This window comes from Canis aureus, chromosome 20, assembly GCF_053574225.1.
Source record: "Canis aureus isolate CA01 chromosome 20, VMU_Caureus_v.1.0, whole genome shotgun sequence".
NCBI lineage: Eukaryota > Metazoa > Chordata > Mammalia > Carnivora > Canidae > Canis > Canis aureus.
Window position 1 is genome coordinate 52,233,475 of NC_135630.1, and position 19,137 is coordinate 52,252,611.

At 35.4% G+C, this 19,137-nt stretch overlaps 1 protein-coding gene across 3 annotated transcripts in view; it reads left to right on the forward strand.

The window, feature by feature from the left end:
- The window catches only part of ARHGAP15 (Rho GTPase activating protein 15), a 608,201-nt gene that overhangs the window by 394,471 nt on the left and 194,593 nt on the right, over positions 1–19,137 (forward strand). The window lies entirely within an intron of this gene.

Sequence of the window (19,137 nt, forward strand, 5' to 3'; positions counted from 1 at the left end):
TTCTTCCTTTCATCTGCTATGGTCCTGATTAGAACTTCATAATTTCTTTTGAGATAAACCTCCTAATTAAGATCATTGCTTTTGTTCTGTTTTCCACCCAAGCCATCCTTCTCAATGACGACAGCATTATCCCTCTTGAACACAAATGGAATTTGTAATATGCCTTCTTAGAATCTCCCTCCAATGGCTTATTTTTTCCATCAAGATAAACAAAATTCCATACTAATTATCCCCATAAGCATATGACCCTGTCTACTGTCCAGCTTCACATTCTCATAAGCTGCTTCCTATACTCCAGGAATATCAACTACAACATGTTTTCCAAAGGTCGATATATTTTCCATATGTTGTTCCTTCTTTCTAAGGACCCTCTCCTTACCCATCCACCTGCCAAATTCACATTCATCCACTCGTGCATGGCACAGGAGTCCCCTTCTTCCAGGAAAATCCTCTGATTTACATGCTTAACCACCCCTTCATGGTCTCTTGAACGTTATTAAGATCTCTCTCCACAGTGTTCCAACGACAGCTTTGCTCTCCCTAACATAGCCCTTGTAGCATGGGCTAGTGTCTTTACCTGTTTCTCCATCTACAGGATGAGTCCCTGAGTCTAGGGATTGTGTCTGGTTCATCTCTGTCTCTTCAGTGCTTAGCACACCAAAGCTGGCATATGGTAGGGGCTTAATTCATGATGTATGATTAAATGGATGAATACATGGATATTATCCAAAATTCCTTTTCATCCATCCATTCCTGCATCTATCCTTAGAGAATCAAATCCTATATCCTAAAGATTCATTGAATTGATAGAAGACATAGTGACTAGATGTCTCTTGAAACATAATGTGAAGTCATATTATCCAGAAGGAAGAGAAACTACCTTATAAGCAAAAGTAAGGATTTTTTTTATTGTTTGTTTGCAGCATGGCCAATATGTATCTATACTCATATCGGTATCTATATCCATATCTGTATCTGTATGATATACCGTGTTAGTAATAGTCTACAATAAGATAAGACAGAAATAGAGCAATGACTCAGGTGTTTAGGACAGGTTTCAGACAAAACAGACTTTTAAAATCCTTTATGGGGGGAAATCAGTCTCTCAACAAACAGTGTTAAATTATTTCATGTACCTGACAGATTCAACAAAGTACAGCCAAATTTGATACTTTTGAGATCTATTAGTATCATAAGAGCAGGACTATCATCTTTCTGGTTCCAAAAATTATGTTCCTTTATATATAACCCTCTGGGCAGCATGCCTACTTCCCTGTAAGTTTGTGTATAATTTTTCCCATTATCACCCCCTAGGTCCTTTCACCATCACCACTTTCCAGGCATCTACCATCCACTGAATAGCCATGTTTCTGATTATCTTTTCCCAAATGTATTAGCTTGCATTATTTAAGGCTGAATCTCTTTTTATTATTTCCTGCTCATATTTCTGAACTCCTTAAGTCCATTTGTATGATTCTTTTGTCTTCACAGATGTCCACAGTTCCTCCCAATTTAGTATCATCAGCAAATTTAATTAATGCTCTGTTTACCTCTCTTTCTAATGAAACCAGTCCCCTGTTTCATTTCATCATACAAAGTAAAAATATATTGGCAATAAAACAGTCCGAAGAAATGTTCCCTCACTGTAGGAGGGGAAGTTCAGGATACAGCAAAGAACCATGTGGTGAGGAGTGGACAGGGCAGCGGGGTGGTGAGCTAGTTTGCTACTGCCCTAAAGCAAAACCTTTTTCACAGCAACCACATTTGGCAGACTGCCTGAGTTGGTGCTGGTGTGTGTGTGTGTGTGTGTGTGTGTGTGTGTGTTCTTGGAAGGTAACTATATTACCCTAACTGAGGACTTTTTACTAAAGATATATTTACTGATACATGAAAAGCATATTTAAAACTACGTGCAAATACAAGTGTAAGCAGGTAACATTTAATCCATTCTGTAGCTACAAACCTAGTTATAAATACATACATCCGAATATATACAGGCTCACAACCATTTTCACTTGGCTTTGTCTAACATTAACTACAGTCTAAATTTTTATCTCATTTTTTAATTTAATAAATGGTTTAGATCCAAATTACCCATTGGGCTTAAATCAAATTCCTTATAAATGTTAGATTCATTGAATAAAGAGAATTTTTACTCAGTTGCAGCCAATAGACAAATGTCGGTAAAAGAAAGATTTTAACCTCTAGAATTTATAGGACAGAAAGGTGAGCTTGGCCAACAGAAAGAGATTTTACTTGTTAACTACAAGGTGAGCAAGTTTATGTTCAAAGAATTATAACATTAGTCTTTGAAGATATGGCCATCCAAATATGGGGTGATTTATGTACGGAAAACAAAGATGGCATTTACTAAGCACCCACTATGTGCCACACATAATTCTAGTACTTTCTAGAGTACATGAGTGTATTTAAATACTGTATTTAAATACTGTAGATTTAAAACCTACTGTATTTAAATACTGTAGATTTAAAACCTATGTTAATTACTATCTGATATTCCATAGACTATTCCAAACTCCGGTAAAATTTCATAAACATTTGTTATGTTGCATATGAAGAGTCAGTCTTTTAAATGTGGATCAATTAGTATAAATCTATTGACTATAAGGGGAAGAAAACCTTTCAGGTTTATGCTCTGATTAAGACAGACAGATGGTTGACCAACATCTCTGTTGTTATGTATAGAAGACCATGAATGCTCTCAGTATTGAAATGAAGGCTGATCCATACTTTACACATAGCACAAGGTCACCAAAGATGTTATCACCAAGGGATGATGTTAACGCAATAGTGACTGGGAATACTGTTAAGTAGTCACAGCCTCATATTGTTTTTCTAGTGAGAAAAATCTGATGCATAATGCATTCTTATGCGAGAATTTTCTCAGATGCCAGGACTTTACAGGCATAACTTTCATAAGCTTTAATGGGAGTTTCCTGCCAGCACCTGTTACAGTATAGAGTTCTTACTTTTCACACATAATCCAAGACTGGCTTGGAACACTGACTTGGAAAAACTAATATAGTGAAACCTTCTTATAATGTTTCCTCACATATAATGTTCATCTTTTAATTCTTGGTCTGATATATGTATGTACATGTTTTCCTTTCAAATTCTTTTCCCACCAGAAAGACTTTTTTTCACAAGCTTTTTATGGATAGGAGCAGATAAAGTGTATATATATACATATATATATATATATATATATATATGTATATATATACACACACACACACATATATATAACATATATATATATGATATATATATATTACTGAATATACTACTGGAAAAGATACATAAGAGGGAAAGTTATTAGGATAGAAATTAAACTAATGTTAGAAATCTACTCTTCTTAACTGGAAATAGTTTTGAGACACTTTGGATTCCTGAGGAGCCCCAGAAACAATGAGAGTGCCATGTGCAAACAACAATCACCAGAGATCCAAAACAAGGATCACAGGTCAAAAAATATAGTTTGGCTGTGTCTTTACAGAACAAAAATATGGGAAACTTAATATTTAAATTACTATGTGGATAAATCAGCAGGATAATATTTTGTATTATGATAATATTTTGCATTGAAGGAGAAAGAGATAAAAGGAGTTCTTAAAATCTTATATATATATATATATATATATATATATATATATATATATATTTTAAATTAACTCCCACAAATTGTATCCCCCAAACAAAGAAAAGTATTAGTGTATCGGTCTAAAACTGTTGGAGATTGCACAGAAATACGATTTTGTGAACAGTAACATCTCTTTTCAAGGTGTTTAAAGTCTCCTCTTGTTTACTATTTCCAACATACATGGCATATAAGAATGAAAACAAATCTTTATACTCAAAATCTGGAGTCATTTGTTGTCACTGTCCCGTCTGACAGCACGGTGGGCAGGAGCAATAGTTGTTAAATGTCAAACATTTTCAAATAGTGATTTTGAGTTCCATATTTATAGCAGGGTATTGTAACTAATGTTGGTAGGTTGAATTAAAGTTAGAAAAGGAGTCTGAAACCCTGAAACCATAAAGAGACAACAACAAACCTGTTAGTGAAGTTGTCACTGAGGCAAAACATGAGTCTGAACAAGGACAACTCTAGGACGAATCAGGACATATTTGCTCCCTTCTTTTTTTTTCCTAGATTGTTGCATTACTCTAATGTCCCCTTGGGCACTGTGTCTGACCTCCGGCACCTTCCTCCTGGCAAACCCACCTGAGGAATATCATTTATACCTTAGCTTGAAGTTCAGACATCCTCAAAACTCCTTTGAGTGTTACCTTGAGTCCAGTTTTATTTTTAAATATTTTATTTATTTATTAATGAGAGACACAGAGAGAGAGGCAGAGACACAGGCAGAGGGAGGAGCAGGCTCCCTGCAGGGAGCCCGATGCAGGACTTGATTCTGGGACTCCAGGATCTCGCCCTGAACTGAAGGCAGGCACTCAACCCCTGAGCCACCCAGGCATTCCCCCTTGAGTACAGTTTTAAAGAGTAACAGCAATTTCTCATTAAAAGTCTTTATTTCCTACTTGAGTTTTTCCAAGCACCAGTGAAGAAGGGTTTTATTCGGTTTTGTTCTTTCTGATAAGGCAAAGAAGGGCAATTGAAATCACACGGACACCTTTAAAAGCATGCTATGTTCCCAAGCTTAGTATCTTCCTCCACTCTGGGTTTTGCTTGTAGGGTACTTCGCTCCAAATGTGGGCAAAACAAGGCCATTGTTTTCCTTTGATATTCTGGCCAATGAATGAATAAAAATGCATTTGTTTCTGGGTATCATAGTCTAAGGTTTGTTTGGAACCTGCAAGTACATTGGGAATCTAGGACCTCCTGAGTCATTCAGGGATGTTTGTCTCTTACTGATGAACATTAGGCTGAGTTCCCTGAGGAAACTTAGGGCCACCTCAGGGATGAGAGTTTTCGGATGCACCCAGTGGTCTAAAACAGGCAGCTCCACACACAGTGCAGGTGCAGAAGAATGACACAGTGGGAGAAGTCTCCAAGACTGTGATTTCTGCAGGCATTGGTGCAGAAAGGAGAAAGGCCTGAAATCAGAGGTCTCATGATTCCAAGGATGAACATGTCTTTACAGAATTTCAATCTGTAGAGCAAAGCCCTAAATCCTTGATTTATATAAGCAAAGCTTTGAATCTCAGTTTAGAGCGTTGCATTTGCCAAAATGAAAAAATTATTGAATAAGTTGTCTCTGAAGAAAGATAATTTATTACACCATTCTCATGATGGAAAATTATTATGATGATAAGACCAAATTATGTTTAAGGGTAAAATGTATTTAGACAGGCTGAAAAATGTACCTTTCCTCCCCTAAATCTTTAAATACAGTGAGAACACTCCATTTCCCCGTATCCTGGTGTATCTGAGAAAATCCAGGCAGGGTAAGCATTTGGGTAATGGCAACTACCTTGGATTAACTTGAAGCCAAATTGGACACTCGCTTCCTCTTTCTGTTTCTTTCCTGTTGTTTATCACACTTGCCCTCTTGTCCTCCATCTCAGCCTGTCCCATACCCTACACAAATGAAGTCTTGTATTTTCTGTCCTTGTAGCTGAAGCCTGCTGTCAGGACAAGATCTAATAGATAAATCTACATTAAAGTGCACATGATTAGTGAGGTTTGAAGTGAAATCCTTCCATGGGATTTAAAGAAAAAGGAATAAAATTCTAATTACATAATTTTAGGCATAAGCAAAATTGTGTAAAAGGAACACTTTAAGACAGAGTCATTACCTCCAAGCTTCTGAAAGATGCCCTAAATATAGCCTCTGTAATTAATGTTAAGACTAACCTTGGGGACTGGTGGTGTAAAGTCCAGGTCTCCGAATTGATAATCTTTCATTTCTAATTTCTACAGCACTTCACGAGTCAACGGTAGTGAATAATCATGGATTTTCTAATATTCTTAAAATTCAGAATCTGCTGGCCCTTAGGGAAAATGAGGAAATTGAGACACTATTTAAATTTCATACAATGGAAAACATGAGATGCATTTGTAACTTGGTTTCTTACCACTTAGAAAATTACATATATGGGATAGACACTCAATAAATATTTTATTAATGAACATCAACATATGTGGCACATCTTAGTTTAATATACCTCTTTCTATGACAACAGATCAGAAAGAAATGATAGATGCTAAATATGCATAAACGCACAGAAATATTTCAATAGGGTTTTTTTATGTAGACCTATGTGACAAAATCCTCCAGAAGCAGGAAATCTGGTTTGTATTATACTAGTGCTAGATGAGTTTAAATAAGGGAACAATTGGTATTGGAATGTCTTTTTCTTTTTTTTCTTTAAGCCAACAAGTAATGTTTTGAGTAACTGGAGTGTGTGCAATGCTTTACTAGAGGGTTAACAGCCCTCAAGTAGTGAAGAATGAAGCCGAGGAGATGGGTCTCCTACACCACTAAAAGAGAACTTGCCTTACCTTTCCCCTTATGAAGTGATAGTAGAAGTTAAAAAGCCAACCTCCTTGCTAGCTTTAGGCCTTTATCTATGCATTTCTTTGTGTACAAGACCTACAATCACAAATGACAATGGTATAAGTTGTCCATAGATAGTTAGAGTTTACAATTAGGGGAAATGATTTTGTCTTTTCAGCTCTATTCTAGAAACCTTGCATTTGTATTTCCTAACCTGGTGTCATTTGTTCAATAATGGAATGGTTTGTGAAATACTTAAATTTTGAGATTTCTATTGTGTCTCATAAAGATTTGGAAACTGCTACCATCGGTCTTAAAGCATGCTTCAGATGAATTAGATATACACCATAGAGCATTCAAGGACAATCAATAGTTTTATCTTTCAATCGTTTTCAAATGAGCCTAAAGGAACATAAACCCATATAACAAAGAAATGTAATCTATGGCATGATGTTTTGGTAATGAAGTAAATATCATTATTTTCGGTTTATAATAATATACGTATTCTTACATATGCATATATGTATGCATATGCACACATACAAAATAGTAGGAAATGTATAAAATAATAAATAAAACCAGAATCATTTTTATAATCCCGCTGTACACAGGTAATTACCATTAATAGTGTGCTGTATAATATGTAATACATATAACATATATATTACAGTTATATATAGTGTAGTGCATAATATATATAATATACATAATACGAAACATGTGTAACTTAACTGTTTCAGGATATAATGTGAAACTGAATACCTATCATAATGATGTTTCCTTCTTAAGTTGGCTATAGAGCATATACCAACCTGAGTGTATTGCTCAGATGTCTTGCATGTACGAAAATATTAGAGATTGCAGGTGCCGTTGTTACTAACTCATCAGTTACTAACTCAGCAGAACAATCCTAGCGCTGTAGCTCCATGATATCCAGACTATGCACTCTTTGTTCTTTGCTATAACTCCAGTGCCTAGTCCACTTTTGCAATATAATAAGTGCTTAATCAATATGTGTTAAGTTGTATGCAAGGTTGGAGTTCACCAACTCAAGGCCTTTCCATCCAGAATCTATTGGAGTTTTTCTTTCCTTCTGTTTAACCCCAGTTGAGCACAGATCCATTTGCCAAAAAGGGAGGGTTGCGTAGCAGAAGTATTAACAATACCCACCTGACACCCTCTCCTGTGTTATCAAAAAGAAAACGATAATCTTCTTTATATTTTCTGAGAAAAGGAACTTTATTCTTTAGTCACGCTCACTATCATGGCCGGGAGCATCTTCTTTAACTAGAAGAGAGTCTGATGACACCAGAATTTCTCAGAAGTTTGTGATCTAAATAGGATTTTACTGATGGTAGATATACTCAAACAGGTTGGTAGTTTATTTTGTCTTTGTGTCTGGAATTCTGCTTCCCTACCCCACTTCAGAGGCCGCAGCCAGAAGGGCTCTCTCCCTCACCTGAATGTTTAGCAGAAGCAAGCCATCAAAACCCTCCAGGAAGTGGCTAGCTAAAGGGTCTGAATTAGAGGCACCTCCCCAAAGAAGATCAAAAGTTATGCTCCACCAACACAGAGACACTGAGAAATGGTTGAATGTGTTCTAAATTAAACTGCCCTGGTGGTGAGCAGAGATCTGCCAAAATCTTTCAATTAATCACTTTTACCTTCAGGGCAGAGTTAGACTGAGAGTATTTCAATAGGTTTTTATTGGAACAGGGTTATTTCAGATATTAAACTATGTTGCACAAAGTAAAAATAATGTTATTTTTAAGTTGCTACTCTTGTTAAATAAAAGTTGGCAAGCATTCTCGGGGTCTGTATTGTGTCTGTGTATTTGTGTATGTGTGTGGCTTTTTTCTGTGCCGTAAGCCTCATTGATTTAAAAAAAGTGAACAGCAATGAATTAGGTGGTAAACATATTCATACAACCATTTTCATTAATAATATGTCATAAATAATAGAAGAAAGGTTTTAAGTGTATAATTCTGTGCAACACAATTGAGATAGTTTTTTTTTTTTTTTTTTTCCTACATCTTCAGCAGTAAGTTAATTAGAATCACCTGCATTTCCTTGGGTGGACACCAAATGGATTGCAAACAAAAACAGATTAAAATAGCTGCTGGAGCTCATGGCATACAGATGACAAGATTCACAAAAAGGACAACGAGGCACTGAAAATGTTCGCTTTTCAAACAATTTTAGAGGAAATTTAGCTCTTGCAACTTCTCAGTAAAAGCTGCTTGTAAGTGTTTTGCTGAAAGACTAGAACAGCTTTGTTTCTGATCCCTTGATGAGTGAGAGAAATGTTTAAGAAAGATCACTTTACAGAGAGATTCAGGCTGAAATGCGATGACTGTGATTCAAGCCAAGCCAAAAATTACAGTTCAGAATGAAAGGGGAGGGACGTGGTTTGGGAATCCATTTTCCCACATTCCTGAATCTCAATCATCCCAGCCAATGTTTAAAAAAAAAAAAGTCCAATGGAAAACAATGAGGTCACTTTGTTTAGATGTTTTAAAAAAATAGGGGTGGGGGGATCGAAAAGAATGAGAGCAAATATATGAATTTCAAATCAATATCTATTTCAAGTATAATGGGATTAAAGGCTAGACTTTATGTAACTATTATGAGTTCATCACAAAAGGAGCCGTTTTTCAGCGTTTTCTTCTTGTTTGTGTTGGTAAGCCTTTTAGGGCATGTCTTTAACTTATAAAAGAGTTTGTTGCCAAATTTTTAAAACAAGAAGTGTACATGGGCATAGTCTACAGATCATTCCTTCCTAAGCTCCAAGCTTTCCTTATGAATTGTACCTTCAGGAAGCTGGGTTTCTTTCATTAAACCTGCTATGCCAATCCCGTGGCAGTGGTCACCCACTGCTGTTTGAATTTCACATTATGCTAGTGCATTTGCTTGCAAACTGCCAGATGATAATGGCTGATCAAATTAGACTGTTCATTCTTATTACTCATATTTATTTTAAAGAAACGCTCTGAGCAAGTCACAATTCCAAAAAAAAAAAAAAAACTATTTATTTACATCAGCATGATCACAGCAGAACATAACAATGGAACTCAAACAGAAAAGAAACTCAAAGAATGAGATGCAATGGACCAAATACCTTCCAGACACATGAAGTTTTTCCTCAAGATGAGAGCTCTCACTTAATGTTAATCAGAATCATTGGCCAATATTTGTAAGAAAAAAGAGAGAGAGAGAGAGAGAGAAAAGAAAGAAAGAAACATGTAAAAGAATTTATCAAAGACTATTTCCAGGTACTTTGCTTCCCATTTTGCAGAAATCATTTCAGTTCATTACCTTTTGTCTTGTCAAATCAAGGATATTGGGTTTCCTAGTGAAATTTCACAGACAAATTCAAGGATTCTCTGAGATCTTCCTTACCTTGAAATACTTTCAGAATGATTCTAAGATTGATAGAATTCTATAAACCATGTTTGTGTCTACCATGCTGCAGGCTTCATATTGTTGGGCCTCAAATTCTTGGCTGAGTTTAGACAAATATGTAAGGATCAATGTTTGAGAAATGAGGAACCACACATAGGATGCCATCTTAGACTCCCATTTCATTTTACTCCGGTATTGGGGAGCGTATACGAATGACTTCCACCTGTATCACACTGGCATGTTGTAATAACTTCTTTAATAACTTCTTTCCTTTTGTTTTTAGCCTTATTTGCCTAACAATTAGTATTCTATACATTTAAAAGCATGATTTTAAAGGCAATTGGCTTCGTAGTAAGTCTAAATGGAATGAATGCAAGCTGAACAAATGTGTGGAGGTTATATGCAAAAATAAACCTAATACATAAAAACAATTACAGTAAATGGAAATCAGGATCTAGCCCTCAGTACTGATGTCTTCATCAGTACTCACAGGACTTCACAGGACTTTTTACATACTATTATCTACTGTTCTGGACTCTGATGGTATGGATAAATATCTCCAATTATGACACAATTAGTGAAATATTATGATAAGGACTAAGTATAAATATAAGGGGAAAACTCTAATAGTTAAAGATAGTGCATATTGAGGATAATGGCTTTTATATTTCCAGTGACATTTAAAGAATCCGGTGTGATTGTCTTGTTATTCTTAAAGTGTCTAATGTCTGGCTTAAAAGGAACTGGAGAGATGGGAAACTAATCCAATAAATGATTTTCCAATTTCTTTTCTAACAACATCACTCTACACAAGAATAAAAACAATTCTTAATAATAGTAGGGGCACCTGGGTGGCTTGTTTCTGCTCAGGTCATGATCCCAGGTTATGGGAGGTGGGGCTTGGTGCTCAGCACAGAGCCTGCTTGAGATTCTCTTTCCCTGTGCCCTTCCTCCTTCTCATGCTCTCTAAATAAATAAATACATAAAGTCTTTAAAAAATGATAAGAATACTTAAAAGTAAAAAAAAAAAAAATCAGCCATCTCTCCCCCCATCTGCAAATACTAGAGCCATAGATCTTTTCAAGGTATAAGTGGTACAATACAGAACCACCAAGAAACACAACTAGTAATGCTCCTAACACTCAGGATATTTTGTCCTTTTCCTCTCCCAATTTTAAGTTTATTTTTCCAGGTGATCAAATAGGATAAGACTGAGCAAAGAGCAAGTATGACATGAATGAATGATTGAATGAATGAATGACGAATAAATGTGTAACTAATTTTGGCTAGGATCCTTAACAATTTTGTTTCCTAGTGTAACACCTTAAACAGATGTGAGTTTGGCAGTAGGGGGAGATTTGATAATGATCCTACACAAGTGGCCAACGAACAGTCCCTGAAGAAAAATCAACATCTCTCCCTCTGATCCAAAATTCTGTATTTGATACTATTTTGTCCTTAGTCCCATAAATTATTTAATTTTTGCTATTTTAGTTTTAAGACAGTAATTTAAATCTGGAATTTGGTCCTTATCTATAACACTATCTATATAAACAATACAAAATAATGTTACCTTTGTTAGCATCACAGGTCATAGTTTTCTCAGAAATAGAAAAGCACCCTTCTCTTAGTACCTCTTTTTCGCTCGAACATCTCTTTAAAAATTTTAGCAACAAAAATTTATCTCTTTCATATCTTAATAAGACTAAAATTCTTCTTTTCCCCATGAATCTACTACAAAATATCTGGTAGATGAAAAACTTGTTTCATTCATATGTAAGTCTTTGAAAAAAAGACTATTACCCAAATCAATCGAGCAAGGAAAGTTAAAGATAATGTATAGAATTGTCAAATCACCTCTGGTACACCTGGCAATAATATAACATTGACTTTCAACTATACTTCAATAATCAAAGTTAAAACTAATTGAAAGTAGTATGATGTTAAAAAGAAAAGACCGGCACTGGGGCGGGGGGGGGGGGGGGGGGGAGAGGGCATTTGATGGGATGAACACTGGGTGTTATGCTATATGTTGGCAAATTGAACTCCAATAAAAAAAATTAAAATTAAATAAATAAAAAAATAATAAAAAGGAAAGACAATTGTGACAATTGCCTCTATAACTTTTTATAGCAGAAACACAAGGAAGGAAAAAGAATATATCAAAATAAGGTGAAAATATAAAAGGAAGGGCTTATGAAACAAATAGAAGAGTAAAATATAATAATCTCAGTAATAAGGGGAACATTTGAGAAATCATAAGTGATAATAGAACTTCTGTAAATATGTAAAAAAGGACAGGAGTGAGAAAAATAAAAGGAAATGAGGGGTGTACTTAACCTGGACCCTATATTCACATATTTTCCCCACATTAGAATTAGAGACACATGAGTATTTTAAATATTCATAATGTAATCCCAGGTCATTTACATCCCATATGCCGACAAAGAAAATTATTATATAGCAGTTATCCTCACAATCTAATGAGACTTTTGTTTTCAGTATGAAAAAGTCTATCTTTATGAAAAGCAACATAGGGCCCCATTCAAGCTGGCATACTGAAAAAAACATGTCTGATTCTCCTTCCTCAAAAAATCCCCATGAAATAATAGAAAAGATATGTCAAAAAAGAAAAAGAATAATAATGGTGCTGAAAACAGAAAAGGTGCCATCAGCCCACCAGAAATAGAAATTCCAGGAAGACAGAAAGCAGATGGGATCAAACAAGTGGAGAAATTAGAGCAGAAGAAACACCATTCCCAGACACAATAATTAGGCACAATTCTTTCTAGGGATGTACTAGAGAATATTCAAGCTTGGAGTTTAATAAAAAGGGTAGAAATCAGCAAGAGGATAATAAATAAATAATTCACTAAATATCAGATCTAATATCTGGGAGACCTGGGCCACTCTCCATTTATCCTGTACCAAGGAAGCACCTGCAGCAGCTGCTGGAGCCTGAAAACTAGTCCCACAAGGACAGAGGAGAGACTGGTGGCACCTGAGAAAGAAGGCAGTGCAGAATAAGGTGACTCAGGCCCTCTCTACACAATAGACGCAGAGTTAGAGAACTTTGCACAGAAGCAAAGCCATTAAAGTATTATTATTCAAAAAAAGTTTCTCCCTCCTTTGGTAATTGAAGAATTCCTAGCCCACTGTCTACTCACCCCATCATCCTGTAAGAAACTCTCATTCTGTCTGCCCATGTAAGATTGAAGCCAATTGGAGGAAAAAGAGATGCGTGCAAATACAAAAATACCCTTGACCAACCATATATTCTCATTAATTCACTCTTTCAACCATAATAGCAATCTGATGTTTGAACAGCATCCATCTTAAAGTAGTTTTAGATGGAAAAGAGACAATAAAGGGAAGGATATATCAAGAAAATAATATAAGGAACTTTTCTGATTGAAAGGGTCAAAATATAGACAAATCTGAGGAAAATTTTACTTCTACAAGTTTAAAGAGAAGAATCTTTTTTTAAAAATCCTGAAAGAAAAAGCAATTGACCTACAAAGCATCAATGATCAATTTAATAAAAAGACTTAACAGCAGAGACACTAGAAGATAATGAAAGTTTTTTTTTTTTCAAAGTTAGTAAAGTAAAAGTTTGTGAAGCTCCAACAAGTATTTAAATCAACAATTCATTATGAAACAAAACAATCATGGAGATGGAAGAAATAAGAAAATTTACCAATCACGTACTTTGATGAATATAGAACTCCTAAAAATAAATCCAAGAGAGATAACAGTGGAACACAAGAGAGGAGCAAGTAGTTCACTGGGACCCTGAGCTGCACTGTCCAATATGGTAGTCATGAAGTTACACTATTTAAAATTAAGTAAAATAAAAATTCAGTTGCACTAGCCATATTTCAAGCACTCAGTAGTCAGCCAAACGTGGCCAGTGGACCTGACTTAAACAGGTAGATAGAACATTTCCATCATGTAGATAGAATCATTAGTACATTTCCATTGTCACAGAAAGTTCTTTTGGGCAGTGCTTAATTTGAAGAAATGAAGGAAACCGCAAAAGAAGACGAGAACACATCAGGCCTTGACTTTTGGGAGAGGTCATTTTTGAAGCAAAATTTTAGTGTTGAACCCGAATACCTTTTTTTTTTAATAACAATTAATACTGACTTATAAGTAAGCCACAAAATCTTTATATAAGTAAAATAAAACGATCAAAACTTTGAGAATACAAGCAATAATATAAAAGGATAAAATTTGAACTATGAAGGAGAGAAGGGGAAGGAAGAGGAAATGCACTATTTCTTATTTTTCTATAGCACAGAAGCAATTTGATTTAAGAAAGGGAAACAGGTCACTATAACTAATAATAACAGAGAGAGTACATAGATAAGTGGTAAGAACTATCCACTAAACTCATTATCTTTTCTAATAGGGAGTCAATAAATACCAAAGTCAAATTAATAAACAGAAATATGGCACATTAACATAAAATGAATAACAACAAAAAATTAAAACTGAACTGTTCACAGTGACAATCTTTGGATAGCAAAAGTGGGTAGATAAAATGTTTTTCTATAATATTTTGTGTGGTTTAATTTTTCTTTTTTTCCCAAGAAGTGCATTTGCCTCTACAGAGAAAAAACTCTATTCAAAAGGGCTATTATAAGTTAACATGTAGAAAAATATTCTTGTTTGACCATCAGAATTGTGTCAACTATCCTAAGCTAATCATTCTTGACTCCTTCTTGAAGGATGATGGATAAAGGATGAACTTCTTGAAGGATGATCTTCAAGGCATCTCGCAAGGAGTTATTAATAGTCAAATAAAGCCAGAAAATAGATGCAGCATAAATATCAGTCACTGAGACAGAGTAGAAATTAAATTCAGAAAGAGTTTCAGGTTATATCCTGTACTCTCAGTCATTGAGTTTAAAGGCTGAGAACAAAGAAGTTGGTGATAGAAGATTGGAGACACTCAATTTAGAGGAGGAATAGATAGATCTGAATGGCACATTGACTTCCCCTCGGGTTTGGTTCTGAACTCAAGCAGGGCCTTCAAAAGACCAAGAAAGAAATGTGCAGCTCTCTTTGGGGGCATTCTGGGTGTTCCCATGCTCATTGGTTTTTGCCAGAGGGAAAAGCCAGAAGACCAAAGAATTGTGAGAATGACTCTTCTTGCGGTAGCTCTGGCCTCCTAGGAATTAGGAAGTGCCATAAATCTCGGGAGAGGGGCTGTTTGCGCAAACTTCCCAGCCCACATTTCAGACTCCAGGGGTTCAGATGCATTTCGTTATGTTCCAGGAAAACAAGCAAGCTTTTGAGGCACACCTCTCAACCAGGTTCAAAGTCTACGTCTTTGTGGTTTGTCCATCATTCAAGCTACCAAGAATGCTACCGAATCCACAGTTTGCAACTATTTTTAACAGGCTCATCTGCATTGTTGAAAACTGCCTGTATTTTGGCAGATAAGCCAGTCAACTCTGGAAACCGTGCTGGTCTCTTAGATTTCTTTTTGGAAAGTGTCTAAGATTTATAGTGGGAATTACTCATGACAGCTGCATTCTTTCCACTGGGTTTAGACCCACCATTTGGTCTAATAACTCCTAATTGTGTGTCTATCCTAGTCTAAGCTTCTTCAGAAGAAAAGGTGGGGGGTAGAGGAGAGAGACTTCTGAGAGTCTCCTATAGCGATACCCAGTGATTTTTGTCAACCGTAAAGACTATTTTGAAGCTTAAGAAGGTCAGCTGATGATGAACAAATAAATGACATTTCAGTGAACATGGATTTCTTCAGAGAATTTTTCATTACTGTCATTAATGCCAGTTTGATAAAAACAAAACAAAACAAAAAAGTAAAATGACTTAGTTTCACTGTGTTCCCAAGGTATTTTTAGCATAACAAGAAAAGTTCTTGTCAGCATCCAGTCATGGTATTTTCTTGAAAGAAGTACCTTTCAAAGTGATTTTTCTCCAAACTTCACCAGAGCACAACATGGGTACCTTGAAGACATTGCACATTTAAAAATCATACGAGGTCTAATTATATTTCCAAAATAAGTAGTTTCCAATCCAGCAAGGATAATGTGGTCATGAAAAGGATGTCCAAATCCACCAATTTACATTGGTTTGGTTTGGCATCACTTTCAAAGTTCTTGGAGCAAAAAGAGGATGGCACGTGAATCATTGCAATTTGGGTAATAATTCCTAGGACTTGGGGTTTGCCACTCTGTGAGGCATTCAGGGGAAAACTAATCAAGACTGTACCTATATAATTTATAGCTGCTAAAATTCACTGATATGTTCCAGATTATTTTGCAAAATGTAATACCCTCCTTTTTAATATGTACTTTGTCATTTTCACTCTATTTATGTAATTTAAAAAGTATGATAGCAAGGGAGCATGAGCCATTTGAAGCAGGAGCCACTAATGTCAGAGATTGTTATCCTTCACAAGATATATGGTGTTGATATCTCTGAATCTAAAGGGCTTGGAAGTTGTGTCAAGTTAGATTCAAATTGCATCTAATATGTTTTGCTTTACTCCCTCTTACTTTCTGGTTTCTATCTTAAGCCACAAAGCAGTTTTTCTGTTGTGACTTAGTGCTACAACCATAGTGGTGGCACTGGTCTGAGTTACGTTCTCTGTCTCCATCCCCAGCCCTCCCTCCTTTTATCCCAAAAGAAAATTGGGTTATTAATTTAGGATGAGGCTGCTTTGTTTAAACAGTATAGTGCTTTCCAATTGCTCCAGTGTAATATATCCAACCCATACCGCTCTTTCAAATGTTTTTGATTACCGAACTGAAAGAAGAAAGAAGAAAGAAAGAAAGAAAGAAAGAAAGAAAGTAAGAAAGAAAGAAAGAAAAAAAGATCTTTTACTGAAATTTATGAAACACCAGGGATGGGGAGGGACTTCTTATGTTGTAACTTTAAATTTCTAGAAAAGGAAAAGAAAGTTTCGGATCCTGGGGAATTTCAGTAATTGAAACTCAGTTTACAACTCTAGGCAACATATACATCTACAGTTGCACATAAAATAATTAGAAAAGAAAGAGTCCAAGCTTCAAAATAGAAATGAGCTTGATTTTGTACCTTGAATAAAGAGATATGCATATAAAATAAAACTTAAGTAAGGTCCTTATTTGCAATAAAAATTCGTTGACATTCAAGTAATATCATTGACTATTGACCTCTGATAAGGGTCCAACTAATTAGCAAAAAAAAAAAATTAAAAAGAATTATATAGTAAATTTCCTTGTTTGTATTGTAATAGATTTCAAGTGACATTTCACCTTGAATCATTATTTTAAATAGGGTTAATTTGACTGATTTTATAAAAAGCATATTAGGATTTCTCACTTGGGGAATGTGGGTCTGCATATTGCATCAATGTTTCTGTTTACTAAAATATTCTTTTTCTCAAATTCTTTCAAAGAAACTGATAACTCATGGGAAAATACCAGACTACTTTCATTTGGTGAAATTTAGTCTGTTTGTGGTGGCAAGCAGGATGACATTATTCACCAATCATGGTTTTGAGTGACCTTTGTCTAGTTTTAAATCCAAAACTATTACCAAAGGCCCCAAACTTGCCACCAGAAACATTTTTCTATGGATAATATGGAGCCACTTAAGGTGATTTGGAAGAAGAATTCCAAAATATTTTCCCTTATGGCCACATGGTTCAGAAAAAAATTAAACATAGTCCCAAGAGGGACTATTTCAAAAGGGACACATTTACTTGAAAGCTCTGATATTTTTAAAATCTATCATATTATTTAAAATTTTTATGGGTTAAATCTAGGTACCAGACACTACCTAATGACAAAGCAAGGAAAGTAATGGGTAGTAAATTATAAAGTTCTAGGTATATGTATAAACTGAAGACCAATATGGTCACATACTAAAACTAGGAGTTGTTGGCATATCGAACTCCAATAAAAAATATACAAAAAAAAAAAAAGAATGGAAAAAAATAAAACTAGGAATTGTATACTAGAAAACTTTTAGGTAGGATGATTGTTACAATGCAGTTGTCATTTGTACATTGTACTTAAAAAGCAAACATGTTGAGTCACTTTTGATGAAAGGAGCTATTTTGTACATTAGGAAGAAATAATATATGTGACTTTTATAAATGTATGTGTCTTAGACACTCATATACACACTAATGGGTGTCCAACCTCATCTTAATTCCTCACAAATTCATAATTCTCATGAAGGGACAGAGACTTGGGAATTTATTATTAGATTGCTCTAGACCTACAAAACTCAAACCAGGGGATCCCTGGGTGGCGCAGCGGTTTGGCGCCTGCCTTTGGCCCAGGGCGCGATCCTGGAGACCCGGGATCGAATCCCACATCGGGCTCCCGGTGCATGGAGCCTGCTTCTCCCTCTGCCTGTGTCTCTGACTCTCTCTCTCTCTCTCTGTGACTATCATGAATAAATAAAATCTTAAAAATAAAAAAAAAAAACTCAAACCAATTAATACACTTGCTAATAACAACTATTGCATTTTATTGATATTATTCCGAATTGCTCTGTGGTTTATCACATGGCTGGGTCAAAATCATGAAGATGAACAGGTGGGCAGAGAGGATTTGTAGGGGAGGGAAAATACTTTGTATCATTTTTTAAATGATGGATACATGTCATTATGCATTTGTCCAAACACTGAATGGTACACTACCAAAATGAACCCTAATGCAACAATTATGATGTAACAATGTGTGTTCCTCAATTGTAAAAAATGTATCACTCTAGTGGGGTGGTGTTCATAATGGGGAGGCTATACATCTATCAGGGACAGGAAGCATATGGGAAATCTCTATACCATCCCTACAATTTTGCTGTAAACTTAAAACTACTCTAAGAAAATGAAGTCTTAAAAAATATTGAATGATTGTTTCGAATTATACTATTAATGCCAGTGTTGCAAGTTATTTTATTCTATCCTAAACTACTGATGAAATATTTTGCACCATGGCAGAAATGTTCTTACTATCAAAGAGATCATTTCATGTCAGCAAAGGGCTTTACAAAGCCCTTATTCTGTTATATTATGACAATAATTTCTACCAATTTATTTAATACTTTTGATCATGAATTCAAGTGTTTAATCATGGTGCTACACCATTTCTCTAGAGAAGCAGCTGAGATAGTTGGTTGGTAACCTCATCCCTGGCCTCTCTGAGGACCTGGACACATCAAAGAATATACACTCTTGACATTAAATGTTATCCACATTTTTTAAGGACAATAATAGTGTTTCAGT